The 20,762-nt window shown below is 37.1% G+C and overlaps 1 protein-coding gene and 1 pseudogene across 3 annotated transcripts in view; one reads left to right on the top strand and one right to left on the bottom strand.

The window, feature by feature from the left end:
* The window catches only part of UBR3 (ubiquitin protein ligase E3 component n-recognin 3), a 235,953-nt gene that overhangs the window by 14,914 nt on the left and 200,277 nt on the right, over positions 1–20,762 (top strand). The window lies entirely within an intron of this gene.
* LOC122226219 lies at positions 16,030–17,537 on the bottom strand (annotated as a pseudogene).

Consider the following 20,762-nt stretch of genomic DNA (forward strand, 5'->3'; position numbering starts at 1 on the left):
CCAGAGCCAAACTCTCTGGATTACCGTAGTAAGATTGTAGTAAAATCAGATAGTATCAACTTTCCAACTTTAGTATTTTTAATTTCAAAGTTACTGTGGGTAACTTTACATTTCCGTATGAATTTTGGATTAAACCTATCAGTTTCTACAAGAAAGAAAGCCTGCTTAGATTTTGACTGGGATTGTGTTGTATCTGCAGATCAGTTTGGGGAGAACTGACATCCTAACATTACTAAGTCTTCCAACTTACAGTAAATCTATTCATTTTTTAAGGTCTTCTTTAATTTCTTTCAGCAATGTTTTGTAGCTTTCAGTGAACACGTCTTGTACATTTTTTAAATGACTAAGTGTTTCATATTTTTATACTATTATAAGTGGTAGTTGAAAATATTTCAATTTCTGATTGTTGCTAGTAAATAGAAATCCAAGTAAATTTTGTATATTGATCTTGAACCTTGCTAAACGTATTTATTCTAGTAGTTTTTTGTAGACTCCATTAGGTTTTCTATGTAGGTGAGTATGCTGAGTCTGAATATAGTTTTACATCCTTTCAAATCTTAGTGCTGTTTATTCATTTTCCTGATTACGTGGAACAGAACCTCTATTACACTATTGAGCAGAAGTGATAGATATGGACATCCTTATCTTGTTCCTGATGTTAGGGAAAAGTAAACCTTTTATCATTAAATATGATGTTAGCTATAAGATTTTGTAGATGTCTTTTTTCAGATTGAGGAATTTCTCTTCTGTTCCTGGTTTGCTGAGAAAAAATTTTTTTAAAAAATCATGAATGGGTTGTTGGATTTTGTCAAGTGATTTTTTGCTTCAAATGAGATAATTGTATGGTTTTTCTTTTTAATTGTAGATATGGTGAATTACATGGAATAATTTTTGAATATTGAACCAGTCTTGCATTCCTAGAATAAACTGTATTTGGTCATGATGCATGTCTTTTTTTACATATTGCTAGATTCCAATTGCTAGTATTTTGATGTGAGGATTTTTGTTTCTGTGTTCAAGAGGAATATTGGACTTCTTTTGTCATATGTTTGTTTTCTTCTTTGGTAATATCTTTGTCTGATTTTGGTATCAAGGTAACGCTACTTATGTAAGATGAAGGAAGGTTTTCTTCTTCTATGTATATATTTTTAAGGGTTTATGAAGAATATAACTATTTCTCCCTCAAATGTTTGGTGGAGTTGGACAGTGAAACAATAATAAGTTTAGAGTATTTACTGTTGGAAGCTTTTTTAAGTAAAAATTTAATTTTTTTTTTATTAAGTTTATTTATTTTGGAGAGAGAGAGTGCAAGCTGGAGAAGAGCAGAGAGAGGGAGATGGAGGATCTGAAGTGGACTCTGCTGCCAGTGACAAGCCCCACACGGGGCTTGAACTCATGAACCATGAGATCATGACCTGAGCTGAAGTCGGATGCCTGACCGACAGAGCCACCCAGGCGCCCCAGTTTCTTTAATGATGTAGTACTTATTCAGGTTACTTTTTTTTTTTTTTTCTTATGTACAGTTTGGCAGTTTTAATCTTTCAAAGAATTTGTCCATTTCATCTAAATAGAATTTTCTGAGCAAACAAAAATTTTCATTTGTGTTGCCCTTTTCATGAAATCAGCTTTTGGTTTTATTGATTTCTCTGTCTCTTTTTTCCCCCCCATCTGTTCTTTATTTCACTGATATGTGCTCGTTATTATTGTCTTCCTTCTTGTTTGGGTTTAATTTTGTCATTTCTTTTTGATTTTTTTAAGGTGGCATTTTTAGATCAATGCTTTGTGACTTTTTCTAATGTCAGTGATACTATAAATTTCTATGTACATTTTTAGAGGAATCCCACAAATTTTAATGTTTTTATTTTTATTCAAGTCACACTATTTTCTGTTTTCCAGAGCTTCCTTGTTGGCCCAAAGATTTTTTAGAAGTTTTGAGGATTTTCCAAGATTGTTTTTTAATAATTTCTAGGTGAATTCTGTTATAGTCAGAGAACATACTTCTATATCAACTTTTTAAAAATTGTTAACTTTGGGGCACCTGGGTGGCTATGTCAGTTGAGTGTCTGACTCTTGATTTTGGCTCAGGTCATGATCCCAGGGTTGTGGGATTGAGCCCCATGTTGGGCTGTATGCTGAGCATGGATTCTATCTCTCTCTCAAAATAAAAATAAATAACTAAATAAAATTGTTAACTTTTTTTTTTAAAGGTTTCCTTCATAGCCCAGAATATGGTCTAACTTGGTGAATGTTCCATGTGCACTTGAAAAAAGTGTGTATTATTCTGTTGTCAAGTGTAGTGTCTTAAAAATGTCAAAATGTTTTTTTCTATTTCTATGAAAAACCCTTTTGGAATTTTGATAGGGGTCACACTGATTCTATAAATTGCTTTGTCTAGTATGGACATTTTATTTTATTTAAAAAAAAATTTTTTTTTTAGCGTTTATTTATTTTTGAGACGGAGAGAGACAGAGCATGAACGGGGGAGGGTCAGAGAGAGGGAGACACAGAATCTGAAACAGGCTCCAGGCTCTGAGCGGTCAGCACAGAGCCCGACGCAGGGCTCGAACTCACGGACCACGAGATCATGACCTGAATTGAAGTCGGACACTCAACCGACTGAGCCACCCAGGTGCCCCTAGTATGGACATTTTAACAATATTAATTCTTCCTGTCCATGAACATGGGATATATTTCCATTTATTTGTGTCTTCAATTTCTTTCAACAGTATTTTATAGTTTTCAGTGCACAAATCTTTCACCTCCTTTGTTAAATTTATTTCTACATATCTTATTGCTACTACTGTAAATGAGATTTTTTTTTCCATTTTACTTGCATATAATTCATTGTTAGAATATAAAAATGCAATTGATTTTTGTATGTTGATTTGTATCCTGTGATACTAGTAATATTCTAATCGTTTTTTGGTGCAGTCTTTAGGGTTTTCTATGTATAATATGTCATCTGTAAACAGATAATTTCACTTTTTTCTTTCTGATTTGAATGCCTTTTATTTCTTGTTCTTGCCTAGTTGTTGTCATTAGGACTTCTAGTGCTTTGTTGAGTAGAAGTGATGATAGTAGGCATCCATATCTTGTTCATGATTGTAGAGGAAAGCTTTCATTTTTTCACCATTTAGTATGAGGTTAGCTATGGGCTTGCCATATGTAACTTTTATTATGTTGAAGTTTATTTCCTCTGTACTCAGTTTGTGGAGGTTTTTTTTTTTTTTTTAATATATGAAATTTATTGTCAAATAGGTTTCCATACAACACCCAGTGCTCATCCCAACAGGTGCCCTCCTCAGTACCCATCACCCACCCTCCCCTCCCTCCCACCCTCCATCAGCCCTCAGTTTGTTCTCAGTTTTTAAGAGTCTCCTATGCTTTGGCTCTCTCCTACTCTAACCTCTTTTTTTTTTCCTTCCCCTCCCCCATGGGTTCCTGTTAAGTTTCTCAGGATCCACATAAGAGTGAAACCATATGGTATCTGTCTTTCTCTGTATGGCTTATTTCACTTAGCATAACACTCTTGTGGAGTTTTTATCATGCAACAGATGTTGATTTTTGTCACATACTTTTTCTGCATCTGTTGAGATTATTGTATGATTTTTATCCATCATTCTGTTAATGTGGTGTTACATTGATTAATTTGCGTATTTTGAACCATCCTTATATCCCAGGGGTAACTCCCTTTTGGTGTAGGATCTGATTTTTTCATGTGCTGTTGCGTTCAGTTTGCTAGCATTTTGTTGAGAATTTTTGCATCAATATGCATCAGGGATATTGGCCTGTAAGTTTCTTTTCTTTTAGTGTCTTATCAGAGTAATGTTTGCCTCGCAAAATGAAATTGAGAGTGTTCATTCCTCTTCGGTATTTTGGAAGAATTTGAGAAGGATTGGCATTAATTCTTCTTTAAATGTCTGGCGGAATTCACCAGTGAAGCCATCTGGTCCTGGGCTTTTTTGTCTGGGAGGGATTTGATTACTGATTCAGTCTCTTTATGTTATTGGTCTGTTCAGATTTTCTGGTTTTTTTCATTGATTCAGTCTTTAGTGGTTGTATGTTTCTAGGAATTTATCCATTTATTCTAGATTGTCAAATTTTTGGTATTTAATTGTTTGTAGTAGACTCTTATCCTTTGTATTTCTGTGCTACTAATTGTAATTTCTTCTCTTTCATTTATAATTTTATTAATTTGAGTCATCGTTCTTTTTCTGTTGATTAGTCTACTTAAAGATTGGTCAGTTTTGTTTATCTTTGCAAAAAACCAACTCTTAGTCTTGTTGTTCTTTTCTATTGGTTTTCCATTTTTAATTTCATTTATTTCTGCTCTGTTCTGTTTTCTTCCTTCTGCTTTGGGCTTTGTTCTTTCTTTTTTTCCCCCCTCGTTCCTTGACATGTCAAGGTAGGTTGTTTATTGGTAATCTTTCTTTTTCCTTAATGTAGACATTTATAGCTATAAATTTCCCTCTTATACCTGCTTTTTCTGCATCTTGTAGGTTTTAGTTTGGTTTGTTTCCATTTTCATTTGTTTCAAGATATTTTTTTATTTTCCTTTCTTTTTCGATCTGTTGGTTGTTCAGGAGTTTATTGTCTAATTTCTGTGTGTTTGTGAGAATCCCAGGTTCTCTCCTGTTATTGATTTCTAGTTTTATAGTTTTCATTGTGTTCAGAAAAGATGTAATTTCAGTTTCTTAAATTTGTTAAGACTTGTTTTGTGGTCTAACATATGATCTTTTTAGGATAATGTTCTGTTTTGAGATGAATGTGTATTCTGTCACTGTTGGATGGAATGTTCTGTATGTGTCTGTTACATCTGTTTGGTTTATAGTGTTGTTCCCATCTGCTGTTTCCTTATTAATTTCCTGTCTGGATGATCTATCCATTGTTGAGAGTGAAGTATCACAGTTTCTTATTATATTATTGTGTTGCTGTTTATTTTCCTTTTAGAGCAAGAGAGAGTGAGAGCACACAAGTGGGGGAAAAGGGCAGAGGGGGAGAGAGAGAGAGAGAGAGGGAGAGGGAGAGGGAGAGAGAGAGAGAGAGAGAGAGAATCCTAAACCCCAATGTGGGGCTTGTTCCCAGGATCCTGGGATCATGACCTGAGCCAAAATCAAAAGTCAGATGCTCAACCAGCTGGGCCACCCAGGTGTCCCTCTTTTGCCTACTTTCTAATTGAATTTTTGTTGTTGTTGTTTTTTACAGTTGAGTTTTGAGATTTCTTAATATATTCTAGATACTTGTCTTTTGTCAGATATGTGGTTTTGATAACTTAATGATAATGGGTCTCAATGTAGACCTTTTGGGACTAAACCTACTTAGGGACTTTAGGGCCTCCTGAGTCTTGGTGTTCTTTTTATTTCCCCAAATTTGGGGTGTTTTCGGCCATTATCTCTTTATTTGAAAAAAAATTTTTTAAGTTTATTTTGAGAGAGATAGAGAGAGAGAGAAGGCACGAGCTGGAAGGGGCAGAGAGAAGGAGAGATAGAATCCCAAGCAGACTGCTCCATGAGCACACAGGCCCATGTGGGGCTCAAACTCACAAACTGTGAGATCATGACCTGAGCTGAGATCAAGAGTCAAATGCTTTTTTTTTGTTAAAAAATATATTTTTAAAAATATATTTTAAAGAGAGAGAGAGAGACAGACAGACAGACAAAGTGCAAATGGAGGAGGTGCAGGGAGGGAGGAAGACACAGAATCTGAAGCAGGCTCCAGGCTCTGAGCTGTCAGCACAGAGCCCAACACAGGGCTCAAACTCATGGACCAGAAGATCATAACTTGAGCCGAAGTGGGACGCTCAACTGACTGAGCCATCCAGGCGCCCCTAGAGCCAAATGCGTAACCACCTGTGCCACCTAGGCGTCCCAGCCATTATTTCTTTAAATAGACTTTTGGTCCCCTTCTCTCTGTCCTCCTTTTGTGATTCCTATAATGATGTATGTTGTTTGTTTGAGTCGTGTCTTATGAGTCCTGTAGCTTTCTTCATTCTTTCTTATTCTTTTTTCCTCTTGCTCTGCTGACTGGAGATTTCAAATGACATGTCTTGTTTTTATGCATTCTTTCCTGGTGAAGTCTGCTATTGAATAGTTCTGTTGAATTTTTCAGTTCAGTTATATTCTTCAGCTGTAGAATTTCTGTTTGTTTTTTGCATGATTTTCATGTCTTCTTGAACTTATTTTATTCATGTATTTTCCCTGTATTTTTGCTTATTTTCTATCAGGGTTTTCTTGTAGTTCACAAAACTTATTTAAGAGGATTATTCTGAATTCTTTGTCATTCAGTTCATCTCCATTTCTTCATAGAGGAACCTTATTGATTTCCTTTGGTGGTTTCAGGTTTACCTGATTCTTCTTGATCCTTCTATACTTATGTTGGGATGTGTGCATTTGAGGAAGTGGTCTCCTTTTCCAGTCTTTACATGTTCACCTTGGTAGGGAAAGATTTTCTTCATTCACCTCAGCCTGGGATTCTGAATGGGCCAGCTGATACTATTCATTGGCAAGCAGCACTTCAGGGTGTCTGGTTGGGTGGAGCCACTGCCTGTGCTCTTAAGTTGAGAGGGGTCCCCTGGCTGGGTTTTACTGTCAGATGGGTCTGCATTCAGGTGGGGCTGCTGGCTGGGTTCTATGGTCAGGCAGGGCCATTGGCTGGGCTCCATAATAATCTCTGGTTGGACAGAATCGCAGGCTGTGCTTCCTGGCCAGGTAGTGTAGCTAGCTGGACTCTGTGATTGGGTGGGGCCACAGGCTAGGTCCTTAATCAGCCCTGATTGGGTGGGTCCCTAGGCTATGCTCCCTGGCTAAGTGCCAGTCTTTGTGTCCTGCTTGGTAGAATTTTTTGAATTCACCCCCTTTAAAAATTTTTTATTTTATTTTATTTTTCTCTTTGATTGTTCAAGCTGTTGAAAACTATGGGGGTTATAATATTTTATTATTTTGGCTATACTACATCTTACAGCTTAACTCTTTCATCTGGACACCATATGAAAATTTTTTCTTTGTACCTTGAAAAAATGTTCTCGTAGGTTTTGTGAAAAAGTTCTAGATCAGAAATTGGGCAGTCCTGACTCTAATTCCTTGAATTACTGGGTGAAATAGGTATGCATTTATACCTTTAATACAATATTGCCAAATTGTCCTCATATTTGGTATGTTAATTTACACTCTTCTCCGTCAGTACAATGAGAATATCCATTGCTTTAGTACTTAGCCAAGCACTAAGCATGGTCCATGCATTGTTTGCAGGTGTGTAAATTTTCAAATTTTTAAGGATTTTTAAGCCTATGTCTGTTACTGATTTCCATTTTAATTGCTTTGTGGTCTGAGAACATAGTTTGTGTAATGTTCATTTAAAATGTTTCAATACCATAAAGTGGTAAGATCCATATACCATTCATTGATATTTTCTGCTTGTCAGTACTGAAAAGCCATCAGTCTGGTTTGGACTAATTTCAGTGCTGGCCATAAGGCGGGCTCCATTGTGTATTTAGGCAGTTGTGTCCCATTGAGGGAGTATATTAGCTTGCTGCCATAACATAATACCATAGACAGGGGGGCTTAAACAGTAGAAATTTATTTTTCACAGTTCTGGAGCCTGGAAGTCTAAGATCAAGGTGCTGGCAGGTTTGGTTTCTACTGAGGCTTCTCTCCTGGGCCATAGATGGCTGCCTTCTCCCTGTATCTGCACATGGTCTTTCCTGTGTGTATGTGTGTAACCCTGGTGTCTCTTTCTCTTCTTCTTTTTTTTTTTTATGTTTATTTTTGAGAGACAGAGTACGAGTGGGGGAGGGGCAGAGAGAGAGGGAGACACAGAATCTGAAGCAGGCTTCAGGCTCTGAACTGTAAACACAGAGACCGATGCGGGTCTTGAACCCATGAGCCATGAGATCATGATCTGAGCTGATGTCAGACGCTCGAACAACTGAACCACCCAGGCGGCCCTATTTTTCTCTTCTTATAGTGACACTAGTTGTATTGGATTAGGGCTCCACTCTATGACTTCACTTAACCTTAGTTACCTCCTCAAAGGTCCTGTCTCCACATACAGTCACAGTGGGGGTTAGGACTTCAATGTATGAATTTTTGAGGGTCACAGTTCAGTAGGAAGAAGAGGATGGAGAGTGGGTATATTGATATGTATGTTGATAAACACATACAGTGTAGATCATTTGAAAAGGTCTGTGTGTTTGACTACATAATTCTGTCAGTCAGTAATATCCCAGTACTTCTTAAAAATGAAAAAAAGGTATTTATTAGGATATATTTTATGAACAATGGAATGAGCTTCTAGCTGTTGTAGTTTGTAGTGTTCTATTATTGTTGGTTAGGTCTAGTTTGTTGATAGTGTTTTTGGTAGTTATCTATCACTGTGTAACAAATCACTCTGAAACTTAGAAGCTTCAAACAATAAAAATTTGTCATCTCATAGTTTCTATGGACTAGGGATTTGGAAGTGGCTTATGTGGGTTGTTTTGGCATAGTGTCTCATGGGGTTGTAGTAAAAACCTTGGCTGGGTTTACAGTCTTCCAGGGACTGGAAGATCCACCTTCAAGGTGGGTCACTCACATGACTGTTGACAGGAGGATCAGTTTCCTGCCATGTGGGCTTATCATAATATTGCTTGAAAAATTTCCTTTAATATTTCTTATGGTACAGGTATGATAGCAATGAATTTTCTCTGGAAAGATTTTGTCTGGAAAGTTTTCATTTACCTTCAGTTTTGAAGGGTGTTTTCTTTGAGGTAAGAATTCTAGAGTCACAGGTTTGCTTTTTTTCTTCTAGCGCTTTAAATATGGTTCTACATTGTGTTCTGATTATACAGTTCCTGTTGAAAAGTCTGCTGTCCTTTGTATTTTTGTTGCTCTGTACATAATGGGTCATTTTCTTCTGGTTGCTTTGAAGATTTTCTTTTTTTCTTTTTATTTTTTTTTTAAATGAAAAAAAATTTTTTTTACATTTATTTATTTTTGAAAGACAGAGACAGAGAGAGACAGAGCACAAGTGGGAGAGGGGCAGAGAGAGAGGGAGTCACAGAATCCGAACCAGGCTCCAGGCTCCGAGCCATCAGCAAAGAGCCCGGTGTGGGGCTCGAACTCACGAACTGTGAGATCGTGACCTGAGCTGAAGTTGGACGCTCAACTGACTGAGCTACCCAGGTGCCCCAAAGATTTTCTTTAAAAAAAAAAATTTTTTTTTTTAATGTTTATTTATTTTTGAGAGAGACAGAGACAGAATGCGAGTGGGTTAGGGGCAGAGAGAGAGGGAGTCACAGAATCCGAAGCAGGCTCCAGGCTCTGATCTCTCAGCACAGAGCCCGACGCAGGCCTCCAACTCACGAGCTGCGAGATTATGACCTGAGCTGAAGTTGGACACTTAACCCGACTGAGCCACCCAGGCGCCCCACTTTGAAGATTTTCTTACCACTGGTTTTCAGCAGTTTGATTATGAAGTGCCTTTGTATGGCTTTAAAAAAAGTTTATTCTGGTTGGGATTTGATGAGTTCTTGGATCTGTAATTTTATGGTTTTCAGCAAATTTGGGGAAACTTCAGCAATTCTTCAGATATTTGTGTTTTCTCCCCTCTTCCCCTTTTGGGTTTCCAGGGTAATGCAAGACTGCTTGTTATTGTCACTCTTCACATAAGTTTTGTTTATGTTCTCAGTCTCTGTGCTTTATTTTGGATAGTTTCTTATTTTTTAAATAATTTTATTTATTTATTTTAGTGAGGAGAGGGAGCGTGTGCACATGTGCATGGATGAGCGGGGGAGAGGGGCAGTGAGAGAGAGGGAGACAATCTTCAGCAGGCTCCATGCTTAGCACAGAGCCTGACACAGGGCTCAGTCCCATGATCCTGGGATCATGACCTGACCTTAAGTTAAGAATCAAATGCTAAACCAACTGAGCCCCCCAGACGCCCCATTTCTTATTGTTAGGTTAGTTAAATCTCTCATCTTTTTTTTTTCTAGTGTCTAATCTACTATTATCCTGTGTGGTGTATTTTTCATTTCTGATATTTTTCATCTGTAGAAGTTTGATATGGGTCTTATTTATCTGTTATCATGGTAGAAGTTGTGAGGAGATTACTCCTCCCCCGAATCTTTGCTGGTTACTCAATTCATCTCAATATCATTCATAATAAACCATGTTTTCCTCATAGATTGAAATCTGCCTTGTCATGAATTAAATTCCATATGGATTTGATTCTGTATTTGGATTCACAATAATTAATTTGTCCATTGATAGACCTTTTTATGTACCATTACCACATTGTTTCCTTTCTGCCCTTGAGCATTCAATATAATTTATTTACTATGTTAATACTTTAATACATGTACATTTCTAATTTTGCTGTCTTCTAATTTACTGTACATCTCTAATTTACATGTCTTCTAATTTACTGTACATCTCTAATTTACATGTCTTCTGATCCTATATGCACACTGTGACTGAATTTAGAACTTAGAGTTTTCATAAATATTTTGCTTTTGTTTTGGTAGTACTTTAGGCCTCACCAAATAATATTAAATCTATATAGATGGAATTTGTTTTCTTTATTTCTAATAATTTTAGACATGAGATGAATTAATACTTTAAGCTGTACAAATTAGAGATGCAGAACTGTATATCTAGAGAAATGGCATAAGAACACATATAGGTGAATTTGGAACTGAATTTCTGACCTAACTTCACCTTTCTTTACTTTATGTTTATTTAATTATGTTTATCATTAATGTCTATTACTGTCTTCTAAAATGTAAGCTCCCTAAAAGCTGTCTACCACAGTTTTGATTATTTTAAAGTAAGTTTTAATATCTGGTAAAGCTATTTTATTATTAGTCTTATTGTTCAAAATTTTCTTAACCTTTCTTTTCCATAGGAATCTCAGAGTGACCTTGTTTATTCCTTACTGGTATTTTTACTGAGGTCATATTAAATATATAGGTCAATTTAGTGGAAACCATATATCTTTACGGTATGTCTTTTGTCATCTTTAGGAATTTTTTTTTTAAACAATTTTACTAGTTAGGCATGTCATTTAGTGTTTCTGAGGTTTCCCCATCTGTAAAATGAAGAGAACAGTTTATTTCAAGGGCTTTTAATATGGGATGCCTGTCTTTCCAGGGATCTTTGTGAATTACCTTAAATTATATGCAGAATAGTGCATATGTGTGTAATTTGTGCTATTTGGGAATGGGATGTATATGCCACAGTCTGATTTTTAGGGGAGCTTATCTTAGATGCTTTTCTAATTTTTGAAATATGTGCTTGAGTTATTTGAATTGGCCTTTTCTTACCGTCCTAGGCCCCCCCCCCTCCCCCCCCCAACTAAGTCTTAATAATTTGCAAATGGACCACCAGGAATCTCTGGTCCTTTTTTCTTTCTTCCCTTCTCTCCTCTCTGGTCCTGTCCACTCCCTTCCCATCCTATCTCCTCCCTTCTCTCAGAATCCTGGAATTCCGCTTTTAGTCATTTAAACTCAGTATTGTAGGAGTCACAAGGAGAGTTTCTGGGATACTGGGAATGTTTTGTTTCTAGATCTAGTTGGTTACATAGGTGTGCTGTTTGTGATACTTCACTGAGCTGCACTTATTTTTTTGGAAATTTTCTGTCAGTTAGATTTCAATGAAAAATTTTAAAAAGTTGAGGTAAAATAAAATTTGGAGAGGTTATTTTATTAACTGTTTCTGTAGTTCTGTTCAACCTTTCTATTATTGCCATAACATCCTGCTCCACTAAGGAATATTTAATCTTCTTAATCATTCAAAACTGCTGGATTCTTTGAAGAAAGTATCTGTGATCTGTGAGCTGCTATTGTGAACACATTACTTTCTGCCTCATTTTTTCTTTGGAGCCATACCAGTTGTCTAGAAAGGCCTCTTCCTGTTCACTTGGGGAGAGATCTTTCATACCTGTTTATACGCAGTTGGCTTTTGTCAGACCTCTTGACAATACACCTACAGAGCTTGGTGTGCCTAGCCTAGCTTCTTTATGTCATTTGGCCTGTATCCTAAATATTACCTCTTCGGAAAGGCCTTCCATTTCAAACCCAATTTAAAGGAGCCTGGTAGACACATTCTGTAAATCATGCTGTCAAATTATTTTTGTAGAGCTTATTATTCATATTTATGTTTTTGTTTCTTTCTCTGTCATCTTCTACTCACTCCCCCAGTAGAAAGTTAGCTCCATGAGAGCAAGGCCCCTGTATTCCTGGGGCCTAAGTTGTCAGTGTCAGGCATACAGTGGTTCTTTAAAATATAATTGAAAAGCTCGTATTATTAAATGGGTGTCTAGTCCTTTTTGTTGTTGTTGTTGTTGTTCACAGGAAGTCTGGTTATTTTTTAACTGGCTGCCCTTGAAATCATCTTGGTGTTCTATTATTAGATTCATTCATTTCCTCAAGTCTTCATTGAACACTTGCTATGTAATATGTAAGATGCTTTAGTTACCACACTATGATCAGTTTGAAATATGAAAACCAATTTTGTTGATCTTATAATGCGTTATACCAGTATTGCACAGTCTTACATTATTTTAACTAGCTCTCAGAGCTTGGTCCTTAAGTCTTCTGGCTATTAATTTTTTCAGTCAATAGCCATCTGATATACTCCTGTAATCCCAGTCCCTAGGTTGCTTAGACCACTCTTGTTCCTTGGGCAAAGTTAGTTCAAGGTTGAAATTTCACTCTTTGATGCCACTTGACACTGTTCAAATTGTTCTTCACTGGCTGCCCAGTAGCACTTTTGAATTCATTTCTTTTCTACGTGGAAAGTGTCTAAGAGAGCTTTCTGTGCCCTCCTTCATCTAATCCTTTCTCTTTTCCTGCTTTTCAACTGTCAAGTTTTTCATTGCATCCTTTAGTGTATGTGTTCCCATTCTTCTCTTCTGGCTTTCCTTTCATCTGTTGTTTGTTCTTCATATTTATCCTTGTAAGCAGTATAATTAAATTATCTTCGATCACCACTTGTCTAACCTGTCACACAGGCCAGGCTTTTTTTTTTTTTTTTTTTTTTTTTAAGCTTTTAAAAATAGAAATCTTTCCTTGATTTTGCTTATTAGATTTTGTGTGTCACAGCTGAAAGATGTTCTTAAGTTCATATTTATCTTTATGAAGCAGGTGCTTGAGTCTGGTGCCTTAAACTACTTGGCCATCTTGACACAACCTTATTTATCTTTAATGTTTATTTATTTTTCAGAAACAGAGAGACAGAGTGAGAGTGGGGGAGGGGCAGAGAGAGGGGGAGATACAGAAGCAGGCTCCAGACTCTGGGCTGTCAGCAAAGAGCCCGACATGGGGCTCGAACCCATGAACCATGAGATCATGACCTGAGCTGAAGTCGGATACTTAACCGACTGAGCCACCCAGGTACCCCAACCATATTTACCTTTAAAATAAAGGTTTGGACCTTAAGATACAGTACTTCCTAACCTTTTTCATAGTATGCTAGACATGGAAATGATATTTGGATGGGCCACAGAAGCAATTGAGGAGGCTGCTCCGACCCTGCCCATCTGTCTGCCTTGAGGACTGAGGAAATCTGTATCTCTCTACACTGTAATCTGTTGACCTAACATTAAGGATAGATAGGCTTCAGCAGTGTGTGACCATTCTGTTTTGTGGTCCTTCTTTCTTCCTTTTTTTAATATGGTTTTTAAAAAAATCTTTTCATATGTTTTATATTTGAGAGAGAGTGAGACAGAGACAGAGAGCCAGAGACGGAGACAGAATCTGAAGCAGGCTCCAGGCTCCAGGCTCCGAGCTGTTAGCACAGAGACGGACGTGGGGCTCAAAGTCATGAGCAGTGAGATTATGACCTGAGCTGAAGCCAGATGCTTAAATGATTGAGCCACCCAGGCGCCCCTGTATATATTTTTCTTAAGAAAGAGTTATAACTTTCATTAGATTCTCAAAGGACTCTATGAATCCAGAAATGTTCAGAATTAAAACTGTAAATTGTAGAACTAAAACCAAATGAATGACATAACTTATTGTTTGTTTGCTTTTAGTGTAAATCTTTTCCTTTTGATTACAAAGTTATGCATGTGTTTGTTACACAAAATTCAAATATTATAGGTAGAATTAATGTAGAAGCTAGAGTGTGTTATATATTGTATTCCTGGTTAATTTACACCAATTAATATTCCTGGTTAATATTCCACAGATACATGTATTTGATATAAATATTTTTTCTTACACGTATTAACATTTTCTTTCCTATTCTTTCTCCAAAATTTTAATTATAAAGATATTACAATATGTATACTATTATGTAGTTCATTTCTCTATTTATCTTAGATATGATTCTACTTCAGTACTTGTTGATCTACCTCATTCTCTTTAACAAACATAAAGTATTTTATGGATCTACCATAATTTGGATAACCTTTATTACTGAACACGAGTTGTTTCTAGCTTTTTTTTTTTTTTTTTTGCATTGCAAACATCTTTGTAGATACTGTCTTAAAAATTTAGGAGTATTTCTGTGTAATAAATCCCTAGAAGTAGAAATGCTAGGGCGGGGTATGAACACTTAAAGTTTTTTTTAAATTAAATTTTTATTTTAATTCCAGTATAGTTAACATACGATGTTAAAGTTTCAGGTGTACAATATTGTGATTCATTACTTCCATACGATACCTGGTGCTAATCACAACAAATGTACTCCTTAATCCTCATTACCTATTTCACCCATCTCCCCAGCCACCTCCCTTTGATAACCATCAATTTGTTCTCTACAGCTAAAAGTCTGTTTCTTTGTCTCTTTCTCTCTCTCTTTTTTCCTTTGCCCTCTGCCCATTTGCTTTTTTTTTAAATTATACTCATGTTTATTTTAATTCAAATTTTCACAGGTTAAAAGATTGCATTTTATTAGAATCAATTTATAGGCAGTTTGCAGCAATGATTTCTCATGAAAAAAAAAAGAGACGATAATCACTCAGATTTTGGATGTGAATGAAACCTCTTCCGGGGTGCCTGGGTGGCCCGGTTGAGCGTCTGACTTCGGCTCAGGTCTTGATCTCGCTGTCTGTGAGTTCGAGCCCTGAGTTGGGCTTTGTGCTGACAGCTCAGAGCCTGGAGCCTGCTTCAGATTCTGTGTCTCCCTCTCTCTCTGCCCTTCCCCTGCTCATGCTCTGTCTCTCTCTCTGTCAAAAATAAATAAACATTAAAAAAAAAATTAAAAAAAAAAACACCTCTTCCTGCAAACCATGGAGATATTCCTACCAATCTAATAGCAGGAGTTGAATAAAGACATGACATCTTATGTTGTGCCCAAAATGTAGGGTAAGGCTTGAAGCTGCAGGTAGCATATGTTCTCAAAAATGTAAGGTGCAAGTGCTGCTCATTCTAGCATTCACAGACACACCACATATGTGTCCAATGGCTCATTACTGTCTGGCAGTGATGAACTTAGCACGCACTAGGAGGAAGGGCTGTCCCCTTTACAAGTGAATGGATCCAGGCAATTCTTTATGAAAATGATAAGGTTTGGGGCACCTGGGTGGCTCAGTCAGTTAAGCATGTTGACTTGATTGTAGCACAGGTCATGATCCCATGCTTTATGGGATTGAGCCCCGTGTTGGGCTGCGCGCTGACAGCTCAGAGCCTGCTTGGGATTCTCTCTCTGCCCCTCCCCACGCTTACACTCCTTCTCAAAATAAACCTTAAGAAGAAAATGATAAGGTTCAGAAAAATGTTTGCTTCAAGAGTTATAAAACTTGTTAGAAAATACACAGAATGAACAGAATATAAAAGGGAACTAGTTCTCAATGGAGGAATCTACTCTTATTATAACTAGTGTAAATAATTACTTCAGATAGATTACAATCAAAATGCACATTGGGGGTGCATGGGTGGCTCTATTGGTTGGACCTCTGACTCTTGATTTCAGCTCAGGTCATAATCCTGGGGCTGTGGGATCGAGCCCCGTGTCAGGCTCCGCAATGACAGTGCAGAGCCTGCTTAGGATTCTGTCTCTGTCTCTGTCTCTCTGTTTTTCCTCTCCATGTGTGCATGTGTTCTCTTTCACTCTGTCTCTAACATTAAAAACAAAACAAAACAAAAAAACCCCACATCGAACGGACTATGCTGTATGAGGGAATGTCTGACCAGAGAACATTCCCATGGGTACTTGGGGGGCTGCTGGTACATTGCTTACAGGGTTTCTTCGCAGAGACAGAGAAACTGTGCCTCACTTGTATTTGCAATGTCCTTCTTCAGTCTTCTTGCCAAGCTTATTCTCTGCTACCAACTTCTTCAAGGACAGGCTGGGTTGAAATAAAGGGTTCCATTTCATGCCGCCTGTCCATGATGAACTTTGTAGTATCCGGCCCTATGTAATCAAGCTCAAATGGGCCCATGGAGTAACCAGCTCCTAGCTTCATAGCAGTGTTGATATCTTCCTTTGGATGCATTACTCATTCATGCAGCCTGACTGCTTCCATGAGGTATGGCACTAGGAGACAGTTCACAATAAACTCAGATGTGTTCTTACAAGAAACCGGATGGTTTTCCAGGGCTTTGCTGAAGTCTGTCAGAGATTCAGGTGTATTCTGGTCGGTCAGTGGTGTTTTAATGACCTCCACAAGCTTTATCAAGGGCACTGGGTTGAAGAAATGGAGTCCAGCGAATCAGTCCTGTCTTATGGTGGCATTGGCTATGTTTGTAGACTGCAGAGAGGAAGTGTTGCTGGCAAAGATTGTACGTTCAGAGGCAAACTTGTTCAACCTCTTGAAGAAGTCATTCTTCATCTTTAAATTCTCCAGCATGGCCTCTACCACCAAGTCCATGCTGTGGACTATGGATGCTGCATCCATGCTGGTTGATAGGTTGCTCAGGGTCTTCTCCACAAATTCATCACCCGCCTTGGGGTTTTATGCAGACTTCTTCTCTGGCACTTTCCTAAGGCTTTCCTCAATCTCATTTCTAGATTTTGCCAGCATGTCCTCTGTCTGGTCCACCAACACCGTTGTGGCCAGTTGCTGCAGCAACCTGGGTGATGTCAGTGCCCATCATCTTGCTGCCAGTAACCAACATGTAGTTGATGATGATTTTCTTCACGGAGGCTGAGGTAGCGGATGAGGAGCACACAGAGTGCACAAATTGCCGGGTTATGAAAACCATGCTGCAGAGATGAAGGCAAAGGTGGGAACCGCGACAAGACCCACCAAAGCTTTTTTCTGCTCATTTGCTTTTGAACACTAAAAGTTTTAGTAAATTTTGCTAGAACATCACCAGAAACGGGATTTATATACGCTTCCGTGTATATGATAACAAACATTTCTGAATGTACTTTTCAACAATGAATTAGTAAAGTGAACTTTCCCCAGTCCTCAAGATGAAAAAGATTTTTGTGTTATCAAAATTTTCAAACATACACAAAGATAAAGACGAGAACATTGAACCTCTGTATACCCATCACTGGACTCAACATTTATTTACCAAGATTTTTGTCACATTTGCTTCATTTGTCCTTTTCTTCTGTTTTTCTGAAGTATTTTGAAGGAAATTCCAAATATTGTCATCTCACCCTGACATGCTTCAGTATTACCTTTTTTTTAATGTTGATATTTGAGAGAGAGAGAGAGAGAGACAGAGAGAATGCTAGTGGGGGAGGGGCAGAGAGAGAGAGAGAGAGAGAGGGAGGGAGGGAGAGGGACAAAGGAGCCCAACAGAGGATCCAAAGCAGGCTCAGCGCTGACAGCAGAGAGCCCAATGTGGGGCTCGAACTTGCAAACCATGAGACCATGACCTGAGCCAAAGTCTGATGCTCAACCGAGCCACCCAGGCGCCCCCAGTATTTCTATTTAAAAAATTCAAATAATTCCTTTCTTTTAAGCATTTTTTAGCTTTTTAGTACAGAAAATTTCAAACATATATAAAGGCAATGCACATAATGAACCCAACTACTATGATCTTTTATTCGGAAAAAGCTCCTTCAGTGACATTTTTTATTTAAAGACCAATTAAAACTACATTCATTTGACTTGGTGCCTTAAATATGTGAATGGAATACTTACTGGCTTTGATATTGGCCCACATTCTATTTAATGAGCACAACATAATGAAACCTCATGTATCCATCTCCCAGTTTCAACAACTAACAACTTCTGGTTGGTCTTTGGCATACTCCCACCTAATTCAGTTCACCCCACTGTGTTATTTTGAAGCAAATCCCATATATATAGCATTTTATCTGTAAGTATTTCTATAGATATATCTCGAACACAAGACTTCCTTTTCCCATGATAACTGTAATGATGCTACTGTCCTACCTACATAAAATAATTCCTTAGTATCACCAAATATCCATGCATATTTTCCTACATCATAATCACAATGCTGTTATCACACCTAATAAAATTATCTAATGAACTAATGAACTGTTTGTTATGTTACCCAGTTCATAATTAGATCTCCCTGATTGTTTAAAAAATACCTTTGTAAAGTTGGTTTGTTAGGATTGGTTCACGTATTATGTTTATTGGATCTCTAAAGCTTTTTTAAACCTAGAGTGGTCCTTCTACCTTCTTTCTCCTCTTGCCACTGCCAGGTTGCATAAATTAAATCCATTGTCCTATATAATGGTCTACATTCATGATTTGTCTATTTGTTTTTTGGGGTGTTTTTAACTTTTTCCTTTAACCCCTATACTTCTTATAAATGGAAGTGAGCTCTAGAGACTAGGTGTCAAGTTCAGCTTGTTTGGTAAGAACTCTTCCTAAATGGTGCTGTGTGCTTCATAAGAATCACAGTGTTTGAATTTTTTTTTTTAACTTCTTGTTATGCAAAGATTGATAAGGATGTTATCATCTAACTTCTTGTTATGCAAAGATTGATAAGGATGTTATCATCTAAATGGAAAATTTCCCCTTAAGCTTTTCTTTATAATGGCTCCATTCATATGTCAGTTATTTCACTAGATACCACAAAAAGGTTATTTTCTAGTTACTCAGTTTTTATTTAAAAAAAAATTTTTTTTAACGTTTATTTATTTTTGAGACAGAGAGAGACAGAGCATGAACAGGGGAGGAGCAGAGAGAGAGGGAGACACAGAATCTGAAACAGGCTCCAGGCTCTGAGCTGTCAGCACAGAGCGCAACGCGGGGCTTGAACTCACGGACTGTGAGATCATGACTGGAGCCGAAGTCTGACGCTTAACCGACCAAGCCACCCAGGCGCCCCAACTCATTTTTTATTTTAATATAATTCATTGCTTTGGTTATTAGAGAACTTGAGCATCTTTTTATTTGTTTATTGGCCATTCAGCAGGATTTTTTTTGGTGAATTGTTCATGACCTTGGCTGCTTTTTCTGTTGAATTGTTTTCTTTTTCTTAGCGTTTTTAAGAGTTCTTAATCAAAGATACTAATGTTTAGTGTGTTTTGCCTCTTGTAAATATATTTTTAATTTGTAATTTGTCTTCTGTATAGAAGTTATTGATTTATGTAGTTAATTTTTATCTTTCATTTATGGCTTTTGGCTTAAACTTGGTTATGCTTTCTGTACTTTGAGGTAATGTAGACGGAATAGTTTATTTTTTTCCTCGTAACTTTTTTCACTTAGATGTGTATGAAATATATTTTGTATGTAGTGTAAGATAAGAATAACACTTACTTCCTGCATATATAAGTAATCAATTGTCCTAAAGCAATTTGTTGAATGTCTTCTCCCTACCACATTGAATTGAAATGCCGTATTTATTATATTAAATTCACAGGTTTACATGGTCTGTTTCTATACTCCATTGTGGTCCTTTGATGATATTTTATTACTACAGTTTTTTTTTAAATGTTTATTTATTTTTGAGACAGAGAATGTGTCGGGGAGGGGCAGAGAGAGGGAGACACAGAATCCAAAGCAGGCTCCAGGCTCTGAGCTGTCAGCACAGAGCCCCATGCGGGGCTCGAACTCATCAACCGTAAGATCATGACCTGGAGTCGGACGCTCAACCCACTAAGCCACCCAGGCAGCCCATTATTACCACAGATTTTTAATTATAATAGCTTTGTAGTATGTTTTAAGGTTTAAATCACTATCATTAATCATATTTCTCCCAAGTTTTACAGATTTTTTCCTATATATTTGCTCTTGCATTTAAACTTCAGAATTAGTGGTTAATCCCATTGTGATTTAACTGTAATGGTATCAAGCTTGGTGGCACTGATTTAAAGAAAAATAAAATTAGGGGTGCTGGTTTAAGTGGTTGACTTCAGCTCAGGTCATGATCTCGCAGTTCCTGAATTTGAACCCCACATCGGGCTCTCTGCTGTCAGCATAGAGGGTCCTATGGATCTTCTGTCTGGCCCTCCCCACCTCTCCCCCGCTTGTGGGTGCATGTACTCTTTCTCTCTCAAAACTAAATATTTAAAAAAATTTTTTTTTAAATTATTTTTTCCATTTGAGAATGTAGTTTTTCTCTATTTAGATCTTTTATGCTTTTCAGGTGAGATAGTTTTTGCATTCTTTCTAATAAGTTTGTTTCTAGATATTTTATATGTTTAGTGTGGTTATTCTGTGTTGTCACAAAATACCATATTTGTGATCATTTGGATTGTGAATACAGAATAGTTTGCTTCATTTTTGTCCAAGTATATCAATCATACTTTAAAATAAGTATAAACAAGATTAGAAGGAATGTATATACTTAAGTGTACTATATTAATTTTTCAAATAAACTAAGTATTTCTATCACTTATGTATTCATTAATACAATGAATTAGAAATAATTAAGGAATAGAAAATGCAAATTCTTAGGATATGAT

The sequence above is a fragment of the Panthera leo genome, chromosome C1, assembly GCF_018350215.1.
Source record: "Panthera leo isolate Ple1 chromosome C1, P.leo_Ple1_pat1.1, whole genome shotgun sequence".
NCBI lineage: Eukaryota > Metazoa > Chordata > Mammalia > Carnivora > Felidae > Panthera > Panthera leo.